The following is a 24,783-nucleotide window of genomic DNA, read 5'->3' on the forward strand; positions in this document are numbered from 1 at the left end:
GACCCTAATGCGATCAAAAATTGCTAGGGTCATAATTTTACATTTAGCCCCTACTTTAGAGGGAGTATGAACGTACGCCAATACTATCAGTAAAGTACAAGGAAAAAAGATTGAAAGACTTTTACCATGTCAAGGAGGAAAGATGCACCAAGCCCCCAGTGGACTTAGGATCTTATGACTTTGATTTGCAAAGTAAAAGGGAAGATCGAGAAGGGGAGAACCATGATTGCAAGTAGCAATGTTCCCTCACTATGAGTCATGAAAGCAAGGATACCAAAGATTACAAAGAAAAACAAATTTCACAAAGTAATTCTAAGTATTAAGAAGGAAAATATGAGAGGAGTGTATGCCCCCACATTAAAGGAATCATGCATGCCTTATCAGGAGCAACTAATTTAAGGTAGGATAAACCCAAGAGAGAGAGATGAGAGGAAGCATGTTATTGCAAGGATTTAGCCCCCAATCAAGGAATAAACCCAAGGATAATGAACACAAAACATGAGGTACATGGTAGTTTCGCTTTCCTCAGGATCAGTATGATGTATGATAACTCATGTATATCATGTATGTGTATGCATATAATAATCGTCATTCCCCAAAGAAGGAAACTACCTTGGAAGAAAGGGAAGAGAGGATATCTTTCAAGTCAACATGAAAGAGACCAAGAAAATATCTCAATGCTTTGCATCGTCCCAAGTAGATATTTAGGGAACAATAGAAAAATAGGGATACACATAGAATAATGGTCACAAAAGAGAAAGAAAGGAGAAAGAGAGAAGATCTATAGTGATAATATTGCTAATCTAGCACGACATCTACCTCCCAATCTTTTTGATCACTATTTCGGGAAGGTGAGAAACATGCTAAAGGACCAACATCAAGCACAACAGATGGAGCTATCACAAGATCCAAACATGGACTATGCTCATATTATAAGTCACTTTGTTTGATTCTAGGAGCTAGGATTAGGGTTTGTGAAAATTTAGTTGATAAATTCTTATCCACGTCAACATATTCATACTCACTATCAGAAGAATTAGGAGTTGTATTGCCATCATAAATAACATTTTCACCCATTTCTTCATCAAAGTTTAGAGAAAGAGGAGCAAGAACATGAATAGGACTAAAACCATCACATGTTTTGTGCAACTTATGATTTGGAGATGTAGGTTGAACATATTGCTTGGGATAAAATGGAATCATGTCAACTATCAGAGTTTGAGGAGATTGAGTATTTTGAGGGATATCTTCATGATCTCGAAAACGGTGTCTTCGTCAGCGTTCTCTAACACAATGATTTCATCGAGTCTTAGTGGAAGGCTAAGAAGGAGGAGGAAAACTTGAAAAAGTAGGAATGTTTCTCTCCTTGATAGTTGAAGGTTTAGGTTGAGGTATTTTAGGTTGAACAAGAGGAGAAGTAGGCCTCTTCTCTCGATAAGAGGAAGGAGGTGGAACTGCTCCATATAAAGGAGAAATATTAGGTGTAAGAAAGAGACCAAGTCCATCATGAGGAGGAGATATAGGTCTAACCTTAGGAATAATATTGTTGGTCTTCTTAGGATAAGGTATAGTCACATCCATAGGAATAGGTTGACGATCTTCCTTAGGAGGGAGATTAGTTCTATCTGTGAGGGGAAAAACCTCATCTTGAAGAATAATAGGAATGTCAAGTATTGGGGATCTAGGTTGACTTAATGATAAGATCATATCTTTATTCCTTTTTTGATAAGATTGAAAAAGAGCATCACTCGTTGATGGAAGATATTGAAATTGTTTAGACCAAAAGAAATCAATAGGAACACTAGGGCTTCTTTCGGATGGAAGAAATAAGAGATGGTTCATGGTTATGATTTCTCCATTGTGAGGAAATTTCAGACACTTGTGAATAGGAGAAGCAATATCCTTCATGGAAGATAACCAAGGATAGCCCAACTTCACATGGAATTTCTCAGAAGAGGCTATGTGAAATATTCTCACCCAAATTTTTTCGTTTGTACAAATTACAAATTACATTCAATGCACCCATTAAGGTTAGAAGATAAACCAAAACATGCTGAAGCAACTCTAACCGGAATGTACACTAGGCTCCCGATGTGGGTAAGGTGTGAGCATTGGTCAGAGGATCTAAAACAAATTGCTTATGTAGTAACTCTAACCAAGAATGGCACCGATGATGGCGAGCATATGGTCAGAGGATCTTCTACCCTAAATGCTGAAAGGGAACTCTACACCAAGTATGTGCTACCCAATCCAGAATGGAGTGAGGGGCAACCATATGGCGGAGTGATTACAAAACAATGCTTGAAAAGAAATGCGGAAGCTGGAAATACTCAACACCCAGAATGTGCTTGCTAACCCAGAATGAGAAAGTAGCTACCATAGGGTGGAGGTCAATTAAATACAATATCAAATGCTGAAAGTGAGAAGAGCATTATAATTTGATAAAGCAAGATTATACTTTGCTGTTAGTACTACTGCCAGCTTACACTATGAAAGATGAAATCTTGCAAACAATATGTATCAGCATATAAATAGAGAGGTACAATATTAATGAATTCCTTTGTTGAGAAGTAAGATTAATGGAAATGGCAATAAACAGATCCAACCTTTTCTCCAAACTTGAATAAATCTTCAATGAAGCATTCCCATCACTTTCAAAGAACTCTCACCACCATCGAATTAAGATATTGCAGATTTCTCTGAACTAATTTAACAGACCTGCACCTTTCAACAAATAACCAGCAACATAGGATTCCTTTGAAATGCTCGGAACTCACTCTTTACTCATTCAAAATGCTGGATATCAATTGCAAAACTCTAATAGAAAGGAGGCGATCAAACTAAGAATAGAAAACAGACTTAAAAGCATCTAACACTCAATGCACAATTCCCAAGACAGCAAAGGTACGACCTAGCTGAAAAGGGTGATTTCTCTTTTAAAATTCTGATGCTTCACAAATCAATCTACAAATTGGCACACATGGGCGCCTTCCCTATATGGAAGGGAATATGCAATACCCACAACGAATTTCTTTGTCTTTTTTGATTTATGAATTAATATCCAATCTGCTGAAGCTAACATGCAAAAACCAGGAACTTTTAATATGCAAAAATCAGAAACTAAGAACTACAATGCTGATTACAATGCACAAATTTCAAGGAACTCACAAACTAGACTAAATTCACCACTAGTTGTTGTCTTACAAACAAGAAGCAATGCCCAAGCTAGGAGGCCTTCATTCCTCAAAGCAAACCCAGAGCCAAACCGGCAACATAACAGTACTGTAGACCAAAGATGTGAAATGATGCTCAAAGTCTTCCTTTTATAACTTCCTATTGACTTCACGAAACCCTAAAATCCACTTCAATATCCAAACCCTAATCCTTTCTCCAAGATGGCATCCTTTTCCTTTCAAGCTTAATATTGATATTTTAATTAAATTCAATACCTTGATAAATGCGCCCACATTAAGCTTGCTTTGACTTTGGAAATTAATAAAATAATCTTTAATGAAGGCGCCACCCTCAAAAAGCCCACTTTTCAAAACAACATAAAGTCAATAGACTAGGCCAAGGGGTCAACGTTCGAATATAATATTAAAACGTGACCTTTTAATTAAATATATCAACTTAACTCTTCAATCGTGCCCTGAAGCCAATAATGACCAAATCAACTGACCAAACTAAAGTAGGAAGTCAACCATGCTGAACCCAACTGAAAAACTATCAAAAATAGAATTTACTAAAAATAGTAAATTCCAGAAAATGCTCTGAATGCCGAAATGAACATACCACTGCGAAGCTCTCTGAAAACCCAAAAAGAATCCGCCATTGAATCCACCAACTCCGAGCAAAGACATCCTCAAAAAATAGGAAACCCTAATTTTACCTTCCGACTAGCCTTCGGGTTTCCAGAAAAAAGGCCAACAGTCACTAGAAAGATCAGGTTTGAGAAGGGGACATTACAGTCCGCCCTCCCCAAGATTGCTTGTCCTCAAGCAATCACAAACCAGGATGCTGCAGAATCTCATCACTTTCCCAAGTCCAATCCTCCATCGGCAGGTTCTTCCACTTCACCAGGTGTTCCCTGATAGTTCTTTTCCTCAAAGAACATTCTCTGAAATCAAGTATCTCCTCTAGAATTAGAACTAACTGTCCCTCCTCATCCAAAGGCAGCAACTGTGATGAAGCAACCACATTATGTCCAAGTGCCTTCTTGAGATGAGACACGTGGAAAACATTATGCACTCGGCTATCATAAGGTAGCTCTAACTCATAAGCTACTGCCCCAACTTTTCTGATGACCCTGAATGGCCTATAGAAACGAGGTTTGAGCTTCTCAGCTCCACTCTTCTTGAGAGTAGACTGTCTGTAAGGCTGCAATCGAAGATAAACCATATCCCCAACCTCGAAAGAATGCTCAACACATCTCTGATCAGCATACATCTTCTGCTGATTCTGTGCAATCTGCAAATTATCCTTCAAGGATTTCATGATGTCTTGACTTTGCTGCAACAAGTCCTTGGCTTGGGCTGCTCTGCTCTCACCAAACACCAAATCGGCAAAGCTAGGTGCTTCATACCCATAAAGAGCCAAGAAAGGAGACATCTTAATCGACATATGAAAAGAATAATTGTAGCAGTACTCGCCTATATGCAGCCACTTGACCCAAGCTCTCTCTTGTTCTAACACATAGTTTCTCAAGTAGCCTTCCAACCACTTGTTCACTACTTCCATTTGTCCATCTGTTTGGGGATGGTAACTAGTGCTTGGAGTGAGCACAGTACCACTCATTTTGAAGACTTCTTGCCAAAAAGTACTTAGGAACTTGATGTCCCTATCACTCACAATGTTCTTTGGCAACCCATGCAGCCTAAACACCTCTCGAAAAAATAGATCTGCAACTTGGGCTACAGAAAAAGTGTTGGTAATGGTGAAGAAATGAGCAAATTTGGTTAGCCTATCCACCACTACATAAATACAATCCTTCCCTTGGGCCTTGGGCAACCCTATGATGAAATCCATCGAGATGCTTTCCCATTTTTGATTGGGAATAGGAAGTGGTTGCAGCAAACCAGCTGGTAATGTATGCTCATTCTTGTTCACTTGACAAATAGGACACTCCTGAATGTAGCGTTGTACTTCTCCTTTCAACCCTTTCCAAGAAAACCTTTCTCAAATCTGCCTATATGTCTTGAAAAAACCTTGGTGACTAGCAACTGGAATATCATGAAATGTCAAAAGAATCTTCTTCTTAAGCTTAGAATCAGCCACCAGAAAGATTCTTCCCTTATAGTGTATCAATCCCTCAACCACCTTGTACCTTTCATCATGAAAAGTACCCTCAAGAATGCTGGTTGCAAACTGATTTTTGGCATAATCAGCAAGCAACATGTCTCTCCAATCTGCAGTAAGCTCACACAATGAGCTAAGATGAGGTCTCCTAGATAAAGCATCAGCCACGATATTATTTTTTCCTTTGACATATTCTATGTCAAAGTCGTAAGCTTGAAGCTTACTCACCCATTTCTGTTGCCTCTCATTTAGGTCCTTCTGGTGCATGAAATGCTTGAGGCTATTGTGGTCAGTCTTAACCACAAACTTGTTCCCCACCAAGTACTACCTGAACTTGGCTAATGCATGCATAATGGCAAGCATTTCCTTGTCATAAATTGAGTATGTTCTTTCCACACCCCTTAATTTTCGGATCTCAAACACAATAGGGTGTTTGTCTTGCATCAGGACAGCCCCAACTCCTTCACCTGATGCATCACACTGTAGCTCGAATGGCTTGGAGAAATCTGGAATAGCTAGAACCGGGCACGAGCTCATGATCTTCTTGAACTTGTCAAAAACAATTTGAGCCTTTTCTGACCAACAAAAGGCTCCCTTTTTGGTGAGATCAGTAAGGGGAGCAGCATTCTGTGAATACCCCTTTATGAATCTCCGATAAAAACCACAAAGACCCAGAAAACCTTTCAACTGAGTTAAGTTCTCAGGAGGTGGCCACTCAACTACTGCCTTGATCTTTTCAGGATCCACCTTTACTCCCTCAGCACTGATTATGTGGCCAAGGTACAGTAACTCCTCCATTCCAAATTCACATTTGGATGCTTTTGCAAACAAACTCTCAGATTCCAGAATACTAAGCACTTCCTCCAAGTGCTTGAGATGATCCTCCCAAGTCTTTCTATAAATCAGAATGTCATCAAAAAAAATCAACACAAACCTCCTTAACTGATTCTGAAAAACACGGTTCATGCAAGACTGAAAGGTAGCTGGAGCGTTAGTCAACCCAAATGGCATGACTAAGAATTCGAAATGGCCATAGTGACATCTGAAAGCTGTCTTCTCCACATCCGATCCTCTCATTTGAATCTGATGGTAACCCGATCTCAAATTGATCTTCAAGAAGAACTTGGCCCCATGTAGCTCATCAATGAGCTCATCTATCCTGGGAATGGGGTATCTGTTTTTTATGGTGCTTTGATTCAAAGCACGATAGTCCACACACATGCGCATGGTACCATCATTCTTCTTCACAAGAACCACAGCAGATGCAAAGGGGCTCTTGCTTGGGCGAATGAAACCCATCTCCAAGAGTTCTTGAATATTCTTCTCAATCTCATCCTTTTGCCTCTTCGGGTACCGATATGGAGTTGTAATCACCGGTTTAGCTCCTTCCTTGAGCTCTATGATATGTTCTAAACCCCGTTCAGGTGGTGGTCCAGGAGGCAAGTCTGCAAAGACCTTGCTCTTCTTCGTGAGTAGAGACTGAACATCAGGAGGATGGTCTCGTTTAGTCTCAACCGGACTAGAGGAAGGATCATGCACTCTGCAACCCACTCGGCTTGATAATGACGGATCAGCCTTGCTATTCTTTTGAATGACACAACCCGAGGGCCCCCATTGGACATTCCTCTTAGAACTATCTTCTTCCCATCAGATTGAAACTTCAGCTCCATAGTCTGCAAATTCAAGGAGATCTCCCCAAGAGAACACAGCCATTGAATGCCTAGAATAGCATCAGTATCTTCAATGTGGACTACATAGAAGTCATCCTTGACTTCGTAATTCCCCAATTGCATGGTCAGGTTTGAGATTTTCTTAGTACATGAAATATGGAATCCATCGGCAACCATGACCTTGAAGCCCTCAAACTCCTCTGTTTGCAGCCCCTTCTTTGCTACCACAACTTCATCAATGAAGTTATGTGTTGCTCCAGTGTCGATCAAGGCAACGATTTGCTGCCCTTTGATCATCCCTCGAACCTTGAATGATTCGTTTCTTTGGAAGCTCGAAAGCTGAGCCAAAACTCCACCACTTTCCTTCTCATCTCCGGACTCTTCTGGAGCTCTTTCTACCTCACTTTCTTCAAAATCAGATTGCTGGTCGGAAAAATCAGAACTACTTTCACCAACAGAATAGTACTCAATCTAATTGAATTTAACTCCCTTAGGGCAAACATGATCTCGAGACCATTTTTCCCTACACCGGAAACACAACCCTTTTCTTCTGAGTTCATTCAGGGTTTCAGGATCCAACCTAGTGACATGGGGATTGTGATGTTTGAACTCCTTGTGCTGAGGTCTCAAAGGAGGTCTATGCTGAGGTCTTTTCCCCTTATCCCTTTTCTGGAAGGGGGAATTTGACTGAAATTTTGCCTTAGGAGCAGCCCACTCCATGTTTCTTGCCTTCTTCATGGCCTCCTGTAGGGTTGGTGGATCAAAGGCTTTAATCCAACCTTTGAGTGGTTCTGTCAACCCTTCACTGAAAAGGATCACCAATCTCCTCTCCGTGATTCCAGTCACCATGACTGAGAGTCTCTGAAACTCCGCAATGTAGGCATCAACAATGCCATACTATTTCAATTGTGCCAGTTCTCTGAAATGAATTTCAGGATCCTTCTTTTCAAACCTCTCGATGAGCCTAGTAGTGAACTCATCATAAGTTGTGATAGACCGATGACCCTGAGTAACTAGGCCATGGTACCACCATTCATGTGCCACCCCATCAAGGTGTAGCATAGCAAACTTGATCGCTTCCTTTTCTGCCATAGGTCTGAGAGCTAGATAGTTATCCAGCTTCTGAATCCAAGCTCGGGTTGAACTGGTATCACACCCGTCAAAGTGTGGAAGTGTCACCTTGTTGACAGCTTAGTACAAGTCTCCTTGATTTGATGGTCTTCTTTGATCATAGTGTCTCCCTTGTCCATTGTTTTTCCTTTTATGATCCATGAAATCGTTATAGGACATATCCATCTTGATGTCGTTAGGTAGAGAATCATACTCTGCATGACCAAGTCTCAACTACTCCACGAATGAAGCATTCTCTTCAGACTCTGGCTGAGTGTTTACAGGTGCCAAAAAGGTGGGTTTGAATGGCCTAGAAGAAATATAAGTGTTGTTTGACACAGTCTGGGCTACATGTCCATCATGCTGATTGGAGGCACTATGCTCTCCTCTATGCCCTAAGTTGTTCTGTGGAGTGGTATTCTGACCCACTTTCCCCATCATGAGAGATACCATGTCCATCAAGGCATCCATCTTTCTTTCAAATCTCTTTCTGGGACTCATAGATCTTTCTCTTCCTTTCCCACTATCATCTCTGTTGTTAACTCTCTTTTTACCCCCAACTGATCTCTCACCCTCTACCATATCTGATTCCTGAGAAGACTCCCAATGAGCCCTCAAGATCTCTGAAGCTGTCTGACCTTCTGGAGCCTAATAAGGCTGGAACTGTTTTCCAACCTTCTTGTCTTCCCTTGCAATGTACCTCTTTTCTCTGTCACTCATAGACAGATTGATCATAGGATGGCAAGATCTTGGCTCTGATACCACTGAAATATTCTGAGCCAAATTTTTTCGTTTGTACAAATTACAAATTACATTCAATGCACCCGTTACGGTTAGAAGATAAACCAAAACGTGCTGAAGCAACTCTAACCAGAATGTACACCAGGATCCCGATGTGGGCAAGGTGTGAGCATTGGTCAGAGGATCTAAAACAAATTGCTTATGCAATAACTCTAACCAAGAATGGCGTCGATGATGGCGAGCATATGGTCAGAGGATCTTCTACCCTAAATGTTGAAAGGGAACTCTACACCAAGTATGTGCTACCCAATCTAGAATGGAGTGAGGGGCGACCATATGGCGGAGTGATTACAAAACAATGCTTGAAAAGAAATGCGGAAGCTAGAAATACTCAACACCCAGAATGTGCTTGCTAACCCAGAATGGGAAAGTAGCTACCATAGGGCGGAGGTCAATTAAATACAATATCAAATGCTGAAAGTAAGAAGAGCATTACAATTTGATAAAGCAAGATTATACTCTGTTGTCAGTACTACTACCAGCTTACACTATGAAAGATGAAATCTTGCAAACAATACGTATCAACATATAAATAGAGAGGTACAATATTAATGAATTCCTTTGCTAAGAAGTAAGATTAATGGAAATGGCAATAAACAGATCCAACCTTTTCTCCAGACTTGAATAAATCTTCAATGAAGCATTCCCATCGCTTTCAAAGAACTCTCACCACCATCGAATTAAGATATTGCAGATTTCTCTGAACTGATTTAACAGACCTGCACCTTTCAACAAATAACCAGCAACATAGGATTCCTTTGAAATGCTCGGAACTCACTCTTTACTCATTCAAAATGCTGGATATGAATTGCAAAACTCTAATAGAAAGGAGGCGCTCAGACTAAGAATAGAAAATAGACTTAAAAGCATCTAACACTCAATGCACAATTCCCAAGACAACAAAGGTACGACCCAGCTGAAAAGGGCGATTTCTCTTTTAAAATTCTGATGCTTCACAAATCAATCTACAAATTGGCACACATGGACACCTTCTCTATATGGAAGGGAATATGCAATACCCACAACGAATTTCTTTGTCTTTTTTGATTTATGAATTAATATCCAATCTGCTGAAGCTAACATGCAAAAACCAGGAACTTTTAATATGCAAAAATCAGAAACTAAGAACTACAATGCTGATTACAATACACAAATTTCAAGGAACTCACAAACTAGACTAAAATCACCACTAGTTGTTGTCTTACAAACAAGAAGCGATGCCCGAGCTAGGAGGCCTTCATTCCTCGAAGCAAACCTAGAGCCAAACCGGCAACATAACAGTACTATAGACCAAAGATGTGAAATGATGCTCAAATTCTTCCTTTTATAACTTCCTGTTGACTTCACGAAACCCTAAAATCCACTTCAATATCCAAACCCTAATCCTTTATCCAAGATGGCGTCCTTTTCCTTTCAAGCTTAATATTAATATTTTAATTGAATTCAATACCTTGATAAATGCACCCACATTAAGCTTGCTTTGACTTTGGAAATTAATAAAATAATCTTTAATGAAGGCGCCACCCTCAAAAAGCCCACTTTTCAAAACAACATAAAGTCAATAGACTAGGCCAAGGGGTCAACGTTCGAATATAATATTAAAACGTGACCTTTTAATTAAATATATCAACTTAACTCTTCAATCGTGCCCTGAAGCCAATAATGACCAAATCAACTGACCAAACTGAAGTAGGAAGTCAACCATGCTGAACCCAACTGAAAAACTGCCAAAAATAGAATTTACTAAAAATAGTAAATTCCAGAAAATGCTCTGAATGCCGAAATGAACATACCACTGCGAAGCTCTCTGAAAACCCAGAAAGAATCCACCATTGAATCCACCAACTCTGAGCAAAGACATCCTCAAAAATAGGAAACCCTAATTTTACCTTCCGACTAGCCTTCAAGTTTCCAGAAAAAAGGCCAACGGTCACTGGAAAGATCAGGTCTGAGAAGGGGACATTACAGTATGATAACAAAGTCAACATCTATGGATTTAGTATGAACACAAATAGGATTAAAACCATCACATGTTTTATGAAACTGATGATGTGGAGATGTTGGTTGAACATATTTCTTAGGAGAAAAGGGAATCATGTCAATTGTTAGAGTCTTAGGAGATTGATTATTTTGAGAACTGGCTTCACGAGCTCGAACATGACATCTTCATCGGCGTTCTCTTGCACAATGAAATTGTCGAGTCTTAGTGGAAGGTTGAGAAGGAGGAACACTTGGAAAAGTAGGAATATTTCTCTCCTTGATAGTTGAAGGTTTAGGTTGAGGTCTTTTTGGTTTAACAATAGGAGAAGCAAGCCTCTTCTCTCAATAAGAGGAAGGAGGTGGAACTATGCCATAGAAAGGAGGAATATTAGGTGTAGGAAGGAGACCAGGTCCATCATGAGGAGGAGGTATAGATCTAACCTTAGGAAGAGTATTGGTGTTCTCCTTAAGAGAAGGTAAAGTCATATCCATAGGGGTAGGTGGACAATTTTCCTTAGGAGGGAGATTACTTCTATCCAAGAGGGGAAGAATAATAGGAATGTCAAATGTTGGAGATCTAGGTTGACTTAAGGATAAGATCATATCCTTCTTCCATTTTTTATAAGATTGAAAAAGAGCATCACTCCTTGATCGAAGAGATTGAAATTGTTTAGGGCAAAAGAGATCAATAGGAACACCAGGGCTTCTTTCAGATGGACAAAATAAGTGATGGTTCATGATTATGATTTCTCCATCGTAAGGAAATTTTAGACACTTGTGGATTGGAGAAGCAATAGCCTTCATGGAAGATATCCAAGGATAGCCCAACTTCACATGTAATTTCTCAGAAGAGGGTATGATAACAAAGTCAACATCCACGGATTTAGTATGAACTTCAACAAGAAGGGTGATAGAGCTAATGGTAAGAAAAGAGAATCCATCAAATAACTTTACAACCACATTAGAAGCATCATATATTGGTTTATGTAATCGTAAATTGAAAAGATACTCCTCAGTGATGATATTAACCATGCAACTATGTATAAAGGGCCATCGGTTTCCCTAATGGTTTCACTAGGGTCAAATGTAATACAAGGATCCTTAGGCATATCTTTTTTTTCTAACATATTAACAAAGTTCGAAGCCATAGAGATGAATTCCTCAGAAGAGAAAGAATTAGGCACAATCTCAATAACGTTAGAGGTATGAGAAGGCAAGGGATCACTGAAAAATCTTAAGATTTTGATTAGGAGGAGCTACTGATTTATTCCCTTTATCATCCACACCTTCCACAGATATAGTATTATTATCAATCAAATCTTGAATCTTATTTTTCAATGTGAACATTTCTCAGTATCATGATCAGGTTGACGATGAAATTGACAAAATGAATTATTATCAAAATAAGGGGATGCAAGTTTAGAAGGATCAACTAGTTTTATAGGAGGAAGTTTGATAAAATTTATTTGCAACAAATGAGATATAATACTATGTAAAGATTCATTCAAAGAAGTAAATTGTCTTTCTCTTTGGAAAAATTTAGAAATAGAAGGCACACATGTTGTAGCATTCACATTATTGTGTTGATTGTATCATTGAACATGATGAATCTTTTTGTTGGTTTGAACTTTGCAAACGGTTTTTGAACACTCTCCCCCTTATCACTCAGAGCCATAGGAGTGGATTGCTCCATTTAATTCACAGCTAATTGATAATTGTGGAGTGTTGCGCACAACTGCGGAAAGGGAGTAAAATTAGACAAAAGAAGTTTTTTCCTGATATCTTTTTATAAATTAGAAATGAAAATTCTTTAAATATCATTATCAGGTACATGAAAAGAAATTTGAGCACATAAACGCTTATATAGATACCAATGAAATCAATCACTTTTTCTTTAACACCTTGTTTACAATGTATTAAAACAGTTAAAGTGATTTTAGGACCAATGTTGTTTTGAAATTGTTGGATGAAAGCACTTGCCAGTTGTTGAAAGGAAGTGATAGAATAAGAAGACAAATAGCAATACCATTGTAAAGCCTTATCTCTTAGTGTTCTTGTAAACAATTTTGCAAGCAATCTTTGATCATAAGAAAAATTGATACACAAGGTTTGAAATGTTTTGACATGCGTAAGAGGATCACCTTTTCCATTATAGAGTTCTAATTGAGGGACCTCAACATTTTTAGGTGGCATGAATTTAAAAATATCAAGAGAAAGTGAGCTCGCAACATCAAAGGTGGGCATACTAAACTTGGATCGACTCATAGAAGCAATTTGTTGTTGTAAGAAAGACACAGTTTGAGAAAGATGTTAATTGTCACTTCGGTAGAAGAATTAATGTTAGACATAGTTGATTGAGAAGGTGGTGTGATTCTATTGAAAGAAGGCATGGACTGAGAATAAGGTGGTGGGACATTATGATAAGTAATCATAGGTGATGATTGGGTAGGAAAAGGGATACTTAAAGGAGGAACAAAGTTGTTGAAGGAATTGTCCCCTTGTGTCACATTGATTGGTTGAGGATTAATAGGAATACTTATGGAAGACATAGGTAAAGAAGGAGGATTAAATGAAGAAGAGGGATTACCCCCATGACCAATGGTTGAAGAAATGACATTTTGAGTTTATGTAGCCATGATGTTGGAGGTAAAAGTAGGAATACTAGTCATAAGAGTAGTCAGAGGAATTGAAGGATTGACTTGTGTTCAAAGTTGTGAATAACCTAGGGTTTCGGCACAACTCTTGATAGGCATGACATTAAAATCAACAATATGTGCAATTCCACACAATATATCAATTCCATTCTTATCACTTTGAATCATGCACTTAAGGCCTTCAATTAATGGAAGAGCTTCACTATTAGGGTATTCTTGGGACATCCATTATTGAAAATTATCAAATTGATTGTCCAATGTGGAAAGTTGATCTATAGAGACCCTAGCTAAAGCTTCTTCTTCATCATGGGTTTCATCAATGGAGTGAATAGGCACATGATTAGGATGGGAAGAATTAGCATGATCCTCATCAAAGAAGTCACCCAAATTAAGCTCCATCTCCTCGGTAATTAAACCTTGGGAGGCCTTAATTATAATGCTTTGTCCAACAGGGATAGGATAGGTAGGACGAATAGTGGTAAAACTCGTGCACTAGAGGGAAAATTTGAGTTTTTAATTTTGGAACAAATCTTACAAAATTGATTAATACAAAATTTAAGAAAGTAATGACTACACAATTTGAACTTTGTTAGAGGAAGAGGATGACACAATTTCCAAAAAAAATGAAAGGAAATTGGAATTTTAAAATTAGGGCAAGGGGAATACCACTAAATTTTAAAATTAGAATTTTTAAAATCAGGGCAAACTATAATTAACCTCTTAATTTTAAAAAAAATTCTTGAAATTTGAAATGTTGAATTTTGGAGGAATTTTTGATTATAGAGGGATCAAAAATCGACAAAATCAGCCAATCTTCTTGATTTAGGCTATTAAATACATTCATAATAGTCTCCCAAAATTTCAAGAAAAAAGTCGAGGACCGTGGTGGGAATGCACATGGTCTGGCCAACTTTTTTTGAAATTTTCTGGGATGACTATTATGATGATTTCAAAGCTAACCCCAAAAAACTGGCAAATTTTACGATTTATAAATGGGCGAAATTAAGGTTCAAATGTAAAAACAGGACCCTATTAGGGTTTTGAAGAAAAAGAGGAATTGAATTGCAAATTTGAAAAAGGTCAAACCTAATGGATAGGAACACCTTGGAAAATGTTTAGAAATCTGAATTTGAATGAAATTGTTTGAAATTTGCACAAAATCCAATTAAATTTGAAAATTAGGGTTTTATGACCTAACCACTTAATTTTGAAATTTGAATTTTGGGAAAAAAGCGGGAAATTGAAAATTTGAATTGTAGGAATGAAAACAAGTCTGAGAACAATCAGAAATCTGAAAATTAAATGGAAATCCAATTTTGCACAAGTTCAAGATGATTTTTGAAAATTAGGGTTTTAACAAGTAACTACTTAATTTTGTAAATTTGATTTATAAAGTGAACAAGACAATGAAGAGATTGAATTTGACAAACACGACAATTTTTAGATCTAAGATAACCACAAGCAATTTTTACAAATCACAAGTTCAATTTTAATTTAAAAAACTAGGGTTTTTAATGATTTAACCTTTAAGTTTGCAGAAATTTGAAACTTGTAAATAAAAAATATCCAATTTTGTTCAAAGGGAAGCATGCAAGATGTCAAGTTCACCAAAATGTATTTGTGGGTGAAAAATGTATGAATGAGAGATCAAGAGGAAAACTACCCTTTCCCTCCAAGGAGAGATGAGAGTTTCACTACGGATTTCCCTTCAAACACTTTTCACCTATTACATTGGAAGAGGAGAGGAAAATTCACTTGATTCAATCTCCAAAGAAGAAGATAGAATTCTCAGTAAAACGGGAATGATAAGTTAATCCCCTCTTCCTATTTGAAATGGAAAGGAATTGATTGAATTATGTAGTTCAAAAGTGAAAAAGAATTGATTATAACTTGAGATCAGAGTATGGGATGAAGTTGTACACCTGGCTCTGGCAGTAATAGGTCAAGACGAAGTCATCCTGCGAATTTGAGGAAAATTTGCCCGGACTGTGGCGGGAATTTACACAGTCCTCCGAAAAATCTGCAAAATGAAAAGGGTTTTTCCACCTCTACAAATGGAATCCAAATCCAAAAGTATAGTTGTGCACCTACAAACTACACACATAAAAGAGAGGAAAAGGGGTTGGGATTGGGGGTTTGCCTTCAGGTCAAACCCCAATTTTAAAATTGACCAAGTAATGAAAGAAAGTACTTGCAAGTAGATGTAAATGAAAGACTGAAATATAAATTACCTCAAGGGAGGTGGTGATAGCAATGTTGATAGAAATGCTTGTGGGGAATTGAATGTTGGAATCAATCTACTCTTCAATGGTTGAATCCTTGACTTGAATGCAACACCTAGCCTTGAAGGGAGACTTGAGAATGTTGAATGCTGGAAAGAATTGCTTGAATGCTCTTGAATGTTTGATCTCATGTAAAATTTCTACTCATCTGACTTATCCAGCTTACCAAAATGAGAGGGTAAATTCAATTTAAATACATGTAAATTAGGGTTAATGAAACTAATTTTCATAACAGGTCAACATTGGGGAAGTTTTCCCACTCACTGCACAACCTACAATGCATGCTCAGGAAATGTCCTACCAAAAATAGGGTAGGGACAGGGGCACCACACCCCTGTCCTGCCTCTTTCTCTAAGGAAGAGTGCAGACAAGGTAGTGTGAAGGCCAAGGGAGAAGCAGATTCTGAGGGTTGAGCAGTCTCTGGTCTTTGATCAGGATAGGGGATTCGATCTTCCATGCATGAGGACCCTAATGCAGTCAAAAATTGCTAGGGTTGCAATTTTATGACACTACAGTGAAAAGGAAAATTGTTAATGTTTTGGGTTTCTCTCAGGAAGTTTTACCTTCTGCATACTTAGGACTTTCCTTTTTTGTTGGCTCTAACAAAGCATCTTATTGCAAAGCTATTGTTGAAAGAATCAAAAATTCCATCTCATCATGGAAAGATCGATGCTTATCTCTATCAGATAGATTAATCCTCATTAAATCAGTCGTATTAACCATTCCCAACTACTACATGTCAGTCGTTAAATCCCTTGTTGGAGTCCTACATCAACTTCAAAAGTTGATCAGAGGTTTCTTATGGAGAGACAACATGTCAGAAGAGAAAAAGGTGCCTCTTATATCCTTAAAGTAAATGTCACATGATAAAGGAGAAGGTGGAGTAGGATTACATGCTCTTTCAAAAAGAAACATAGCTTTTGGGGGTAAGCTTGTATGGAAAATGGTCTCTAAACTAGAATCTAAGTGGTATAGAGTTATGCAAGAAAAGTACTTGGACTCTCTCCATCCATCTCGAGTTATCACTATCTTTGATCCCTTGAAGGGATCAACTATTTAGAATTTCATGATGTTGTAATGCCCCTACCCTAGCCGGCCTTGTAAAACCGGTTTGACCTTGGTTGACTTCCTATGTGGCATTCTTGAATGGTGGATTTACCATTATGTAATGTTTTAGATTAGACTATATGAATATTGTGCGTACCTGTTATTGTGCTTTCGCATCAATCCTTGTGTAAATGTAATTGTTTCCCTAATTCTTGTTATAAATCTCGAGCTAACGCCTTCAGTGAATATGTATAAATATGTATGCTTGCGTGACTCATGGTTGCAGGAGATTGCAGGTACAATACCGCCTAGGTGCGAGGTTCATCGCCATTGGGATTTGTAGGATTGAGTATACCTCCTTCATCCTTAGAATTTGGATTAGGTGGTCATAAAACTCTCGTCTTGCCTTAGCCATGATTAGGTGAGCATCGTGTGTGGTCCGTCGGGTTCCTTTTTTGTTGGGTTGCGTGTCATGTGATTGGTGGACTTTCTTGGTTTGTGTGCCTTGCATGTGGTAAATGGAGTATTTTATCCTAAGTATTTAATTCAATTTAATGTGTTGATTCACGCATTAGTAATTGAGAAATTAAAATAGATAGGTTTCTTTTATGTGATTAATCATTAAATTAAGAGATCGCTTTATTTATATTTGTAGCAAGCTTAAGTATTTAATTTTAATTAATGTGTTCATTTATGCATTAGTAGTTGAGAAATCAAAATAAATAGGTTTCTTTTAGGTGATTAATCATTAATTAAAAAAGATCGCTTTATTTATGTTGTAGCGAATTTAATTTAATGATTAATTTTAAATAATGAATTTAATTAGTTTATGTGTTTTAAAAAGGAAATATTTAAAGTTATTTTAAATATAATTAAATTAACCTCTTTTGCATTTTGGAAAAGAAAGGTTAGTTTTACTTATTTAAGAAAATCATTTTTTTATTAGAAAAGCAAGTTTAATTTATAAGTAAATTTGATATAGTGTGAAAGATTGATTTTGGAAATTAATTTAATTTAAATATTTTACCCTTGTCAATATTTCGAAATATAAATGTTGGCTTAATTAATATTGAGAAATTAAAATTAAATAATTGAGAAGCATTTTAATTAGAAAATCAAGTTAAATTAATTTAATAGTTGAAAAGAAGTATTATTTCCTTTTTAATTAAAAAATGTTGAAATTTGAAATTAGAAATTAGGTCAAAAAGGTGATTCAATTAACCTAGGAAAAAAAAAATTGGGGGATGGGAAATTTTTGAAAAAAAAAGAAAAATATTTCTGCGATGAAGAGGTCTTTGGAAAAAAAAAAAGGGAGATTTCTTGGAATGGTAGTTTGAGCTCGTCTTCAAAAATTCTTGCCCGAAATGCGAAGGAGGTAGCTTTCGAATGCACCTCTTGTTTTTTTTGTAATTTTGGGTATATCTATGGATTTTGTTCTTGAAGATTTCTTACTCCAAAACTCCATGATTGTTGTTAAAATATAGGTTTCAGTTTTGAAAATATGGATTGTTCTTGGGTCAAAATTTTCTTAATGGATTTGGTGTTTTAAACTTGCTGAGAAAATAATTTCCCATATTGTTGATTTGTAAAATTTGGGAGATATATGGGTCTGTGATAAAAAGAAATGGGGGATTTCTATTTTTTTTGCTTTTCATTATCTTTATTAAAAAAAAAATTATTTTTTAATCTAAACTATAAACAAATAAAATAAAAAAATAAAATAAAAAAAATGGAAAAGAAAATATAATTTGGGGTTTCGGGGGGGGGGGGAGCCGAAGCTCAACCGGCCCCTCCCCTTATCGCCATCCGCAACCACTTGGCTCCACAGAGTGGCGGCCGAAGGGGCTACGACCCATGGTAGCCGCAGCAACCCCCGGCTCCACTGTGTGGAGGCCGAAGGGGCTGTGACCCCTATGGCAGCCGCAGCAACCCCCGACTCCACTGTGTTTCACCACCCTAGGGTTTTGCCGCCCCTCATTTATTCTTATTTTAAATTTTATAAAGATTTTCTTCAGTGTTTTCAAAATAAAAATAATAATATAAATATATTAAAAGTAATATATTTTATTATTATTAAAATATGGTGGAGATTTATATTACTATCAAGTATTAATCATTAATAATGGATTAATATATATGTTAAAATATATGCTAATTTAGATAATATCTAATTAGTATATATTATTAATTATATATTAATCATTGGTCCCATTATAGTAATTATTTCCATTGATTTATCAATTGTTGTAATGTTGTTATTTTTTTTAAATCGAATGGTGATTTTTTTTACATGTATGCAAAAGAACTTTAATTTCGTTGGGAGATGTTTTTTCCTTTTCCTTATTTGCTTTTAAAGCATTCGTTCCTTTTTGTAAAGGGAAATTTTTGTGCTACTAGAAAGGGGACTAGAGTACTGTTTATAAACCAGCATGTCAATGATGAAAATCTAAGGATAAAATAACTTGTTTAGATGCTTAAATCAACATGAGAAAAGATTGTCTTTTCTAGTTAATGCTTGTGCATGGTTTAATTTTTTTTTGTAATCGCTATGTTTAGAGTAATGGCACGACCTTGATAGGTTTGTTTGGACCCTGTCGTTTGGTTGCTTGTGTTTGGTCACAGTCAGTCAAGTCCCTAGATAGGGTACTGATAGTCAAGAGACCTTTATATTTGCTTTTGATGTGTTCAATTGGATCCGCTTCTAAAAAGGGACCATTTATGTAATTATTGACCGAAGTGGTCATTGTAAAGTGGTTGTGTTCGCCTAAATGGAAGAGATGTAAATTACATAAATCTTATGTAATCTTAACTTAATTAATTGCTAGAGGGATCTTGCAGTTGAGCAGACCCAAAGATGTAGCCCTCTAGGGGAGAACTCCAAGATCATTTATGTGTTATGTGATACTTTTGTCTCTCTTGTTTCATAGTTAGTACTAGCATGTATGGGTGCAATATGTGAGTGGATAATGGGGATTTGATATCATCTGGATAAATTTAGTAATTATGATCATAAAAGATTGTAGATATGTTTATCGAAAGTATTTTGTTAATGTTAATGAAAAGAAGTAAGCATGGAAAGAAACTCACTAGGTTACAATTATTGGATTAACTTGTCATAAAACTTGTAATTTGAATGTAATGAATGGATAACAAATATTGGATTAACTTGTCATAATTACCTAAATTACAATTCTAATGGATGAACTTCATTTAGTCACATACCTTTTTATCTTAGTAAATGAACATCGTCATATTCGCTTTATTTCACTAAATTGGATGAATTCATTTAGTTATTTATATTTCAACCTTATTAAATGAACTTCATCATAATAGCTATAATTGATCTAAAGGGGGAGAACTCATTTAGTTGTTTACATCTTAATCTTAGCAAATGTATTTATTCATATTAACTTTATTTTAACTAAAAAGAGTGAACTCATCGAGTTAGTTATATTTTAACCCTAATGGATGACCTTCATTATGTTACTTACATTTTTAATCCTTAATGAATGAATTTCATCATATTAGCTATATTTTAATTAAAGGGATGAACTTAGGTAGCTATATTACATTTTCACCTTAATGAATGAACTTCATCTCTTAGCAATATTTTAACTACAATGGATGAACTCAATTGGCTAATTACATTTTAACCCCTATAAATGAACTTCGATATATTAGTTACATTGTATCTAAAATGAATGGCCCGCCAAGTTAAGCATATTTAAACCTTAATGGGTGAATTCTTAAGTTATCTATGTTTTAAATTCATTGGGCAAAAGTCCTCATGTTAGCCTCATCTTCAACCATAATAGATGAACGCTTCCTAATCCCTATAATGTTAATTCACTAAAAAAAATTTATCCATGTTCCAAGTAATAACATGTAATTAAGAGAACCCACTTAACTGGATCTAATGTCGCAAGTTGGGTTAGGTGTTAAGTTACGTAATCACGTTGGGAAACTCCTTAGGTTTTGCTTAGTCTTCCATTGTGTTATCTAAGCATTAGATAACTCCAATGTATCTTGATGTTGTGTCATATTATTAGCACTCTTATTATTATTATAAAAAATATATATTTACACTCCATTGAGTGTTTTAGCTTAAACCCTTCGGGGTTTCCTGGTGGGGCATTACAGATGTCTTCTAGAGAGGTTGTTACAAGATATGTGTCTTGGGAGGTTCTTAATGGCAAGAGAATTCAGTTTTGGGAGGATTCTTGGAATGGATTCCCATCATTGAAACATACAAATCTTTTATTGGAAGTTATTCTGACCATTAAAGCTTGCTAGGGTTCTTTTTTGATTGAGTATGTATGTGGAGTTGAATTCTCCTTAGGTAAAGTCATTTGGAAGGACCCTTCAGAAATACCCATTAGAGATGACCAAAAACTCTATCTTTCAAGAGATATTATCTACTAGAAGGGTATACATCACAAATCAGGAAGATAAGTTGATTTGGGCTCCTACACATGATGGTAAATATTCTATCAAAAATTTTATAAGGTTGTTTGGTATACGGAAATTCAACATACTAAAAATAGGGCCTTCTCTTTCTACTGGAATAGTGTTGTTTTACCTAAAGCTGGTTGTTTTGCATGGTTAACATTAAGAAAGAGGATTTTAACAAGTGACAAATTGGAAAAATTACACATTGCCAACACATTTTATTGTGTAATATATAAGGAGACTAAAACTGTTGATCACTTGCTCCTAAGGTGTTCTTTTGCTCAACAATGTTGGTCTTTTGTTTTGAGGAAACTTAATTTGTCGATGTCATTGCCTTATAATTTATGAGAGTTATTTCAATCATGGCCTACCCTCTTTTCTAGTTCTCTTTTTTCATGTATATGGAAATGTATTCCAATGACAGTCATATGGTCAATCTGGTGGGAAAGGAACAAGAGGATTTTTAGACAGGTTGCTTCTCCATTACCAAGGATTCTGGAAGGGATTGAGAAATATATATCTAAACAGGTTAACTCTTATACAAAGAACACAAATAGTAACTTTAATTTATCTTCTTGGGGTGGTAACATAATCAAGGAATGGAAGGGCCTATCTATCCCATCCTTTCTTGCTTCAAATGGACAAGGTAAAATTCTAATTAAGAGAGCTTTGGTCAAGTAGAAACCCCCATCAAGTGGATTCATGAAATTAAATTTTGATGGTTCATTTAGAGGTAACTCAAGGGTTTCAGGGATAGGAATTTGCATTAGAGATCATTTAGGATATCTATTAGCATTCAAAGCTTCTTCTATTCCTCCTAGGATGAGCAATATGGTAGAAGCTCTTTCTCTATTATTTGGTCTGACATTGGCCAAAAAATTAAGGTTTACTAAGATCCATTTTGAAGGGGATTCATCAATTGTAATTAAGGCTTGTATATCCAGACGTTCTTTTAACTGGATGATTTCTTACATTTTTCTCCAATCCTGGGCATTATTGGATTCTTTCAAAGAATGTTCCATATCTCACATATTCAGGGAAGGCAATAGAGCAGCAAATATCCTAGCAAATTGATAACTCAATGATGAGCGGATAGTACCAAACCAGTACTGAGAGGGGGGGGCAAATCAGTTTAGGCAAAAACCCAATCCTAAACTAGTTTGACAGCAGACACTATGCTTCGACAAACAAATAATAACATCGATCTTAAACAAAGTACAACCGGAAAAACCCAGAATAACTGAGACAAGCATAAACCGGTTTACACTTATCTTTTCATACATTCTAATACTTCATTTCCATTTAACCCTAGTGCATGAATAGGTAATCTATCATCAAAAGATATATAAGCAGCTAGATCAACATGATTTACCTTCAAACACAAATCACTCAAACCATCACAAGAATATCACCACACAACACAGATTTTTCACGTGGAAACCCAACTGGGAAAAACCACAGTGGGGATGAATACCCACAAGATGTTTTGAACTCTTTAGAAGTCTACTCTATTAGGAGCCTTGTTTGGTTAAAGATTGATACAATAGGTCCTGTTAGGAACCGATCCTGTTAGGGATCACCCAGTTAAGGGATGGCTAGAATACCCGGTTAAGGGTTAAACCCTATTAAAGGTTACCTTGTTAGAGGATTTCAAGAACTCAATGGTTTTGAGTCACCTTGTTAAAGGATTTACAGCAAGCTAGTTAAAGCTACCCTGTTAAGGGATTTCCCAACTGTTGAGGTGGTTAGAGATCAATAGGTATTACAATGATCTGGTAACAGCACTCAATGCTAATGCAAATCCACTTTAGCTCCTCTTCACCTTCTACAGGTATCACTTCTCTCCTCTGGTCTAGCAAGAATCATGTATCTCTTCTCTTGGATACACACATACAACTTTTGCCAACAACCTCAGAAAGAAACACAACATCGACCTTTAGGAAACAGGTAGGTCAGTAGCATAAACCCTAAACCCTAAACCTGTTATGTTAAGGAATTCAAACGGTTCAATCCTGACCGTTGAGCATATTGCATTAAATCCAATAGTCTTGATCCAATCTCAAGACATTCTCCATCATTCATTTTCCACCGATTTCATGGCGTCTGATAACCCATCACGCATTATCACTGTTTACAAGCTTCACACATTCCCGAGGTAGATGGGAACAATCTCCTTCATGCAAGATCCTTCACACGCACAAGGTTGTCATGGCAACATGATCTACTCTTTTTTACAATGCTAACTCATCACACAAAGTCACCGGTTGAGCCACACAGGCTTGAACTACTTCAACCAAAAACCCTGAAGTTGAGACTACCAACCAATAGTCATACAAAGCTTCCATGTGTCGGTTCCCATAACCACATGTCAGTTCACCTTAAACAAACACACCGCTTCACTTTGGCACAAATGTCGGTTCACAATGTTATACTGGTTCTCTTCTCTTCAACATATTGACATCAGTGACAACATACAATGTCATTATGTCCTCATACCGGTTCACATAATGCCAACAATCTCCCCCTTTGGCATTGATGGAAATATACAAAGATATCTCTCCGCTTCACATCTTCTCCCCCAATTTCTGCAGATATCTTCTCTGCTTCTCTTCTTCTCCCCCTTTGACAACAATTCCAAAGTGGAGGCACAAGCTTCCCTGTTCCATTATGCTACTCCCCCCTAAGGAGTAGCATCCTTCAACACATCAATCCTGAAGAAAAATTTGACAATGCAATACTTGACTAATGTGGAGCATATACCTTTAGTTTACTTTCTGAAAGGGCAACACCCCTAATTCACCTCTTAAGTACATAAATGTAGCCTTTGGGAGAGGCTTGGTGAATATGTCTGCTAACTGCTCCTTACTAGAGACATGTTCCAGTGCAATCTCTTTGTTCTGAACCTTTTCCCTCAAGAAATGATACTTAAGCTCAAAGTGCTTGGTTCTTGAATGTAAAACCGGATTCTTGTAGATGTTAATTGCACTAGTATTGTCACAAAATATACTTACCGGTTCAGATACAGGAACTTTGAAGCCATTTAATACATGCTTCATCCAAATTGTCTGAGTGCAATTCATGAAAGCGGCAACATACTCTTCTTCTGTTGTAGACTGAGAGATACAACTCTTCTTCTTACTCATCCATGAGACTAGTCTACCACTGAGAAAGAATGCACCACTGGTTGTGCTCTTCTAGTCATCTACATTACCTGTCCAATCAGCATCTATGAATACTTTCAAGTTGAAGTCCTTGGTATATGGATACCACAATCCATAATCAATAGTTCCCTTCAGATACCTAAGAATTTGCTTGATTGCAACCAAGTGGGATTCTCTTGGGCTTTTCTGGAACCTTGCAGTAATGCTAATAGCATGTGCAATATCTGGTCTGCTATGCACTACATAAAGCAACTTACCAATCATTGATCGGTATTCCTTCTCATCAACCAATGTTGAGTCATCCTCTTTGGAAAATTTACAAATGGTCACCATC

Source organism: Cryptomeria japonica, chromosome 1 (assembly GCF_030272615.1).
Source record: "Cryptomeria japonica chromosome 1, Sugi_1.0, whole genome shotgun sequence".
Taxonomy (NCBI): Eukaryota; Viridiplantae; Streptophyta; class Pinopsida; order Cupressales; family Cupressaceae; genus Cryptomeria; species Cryptomeria japonica.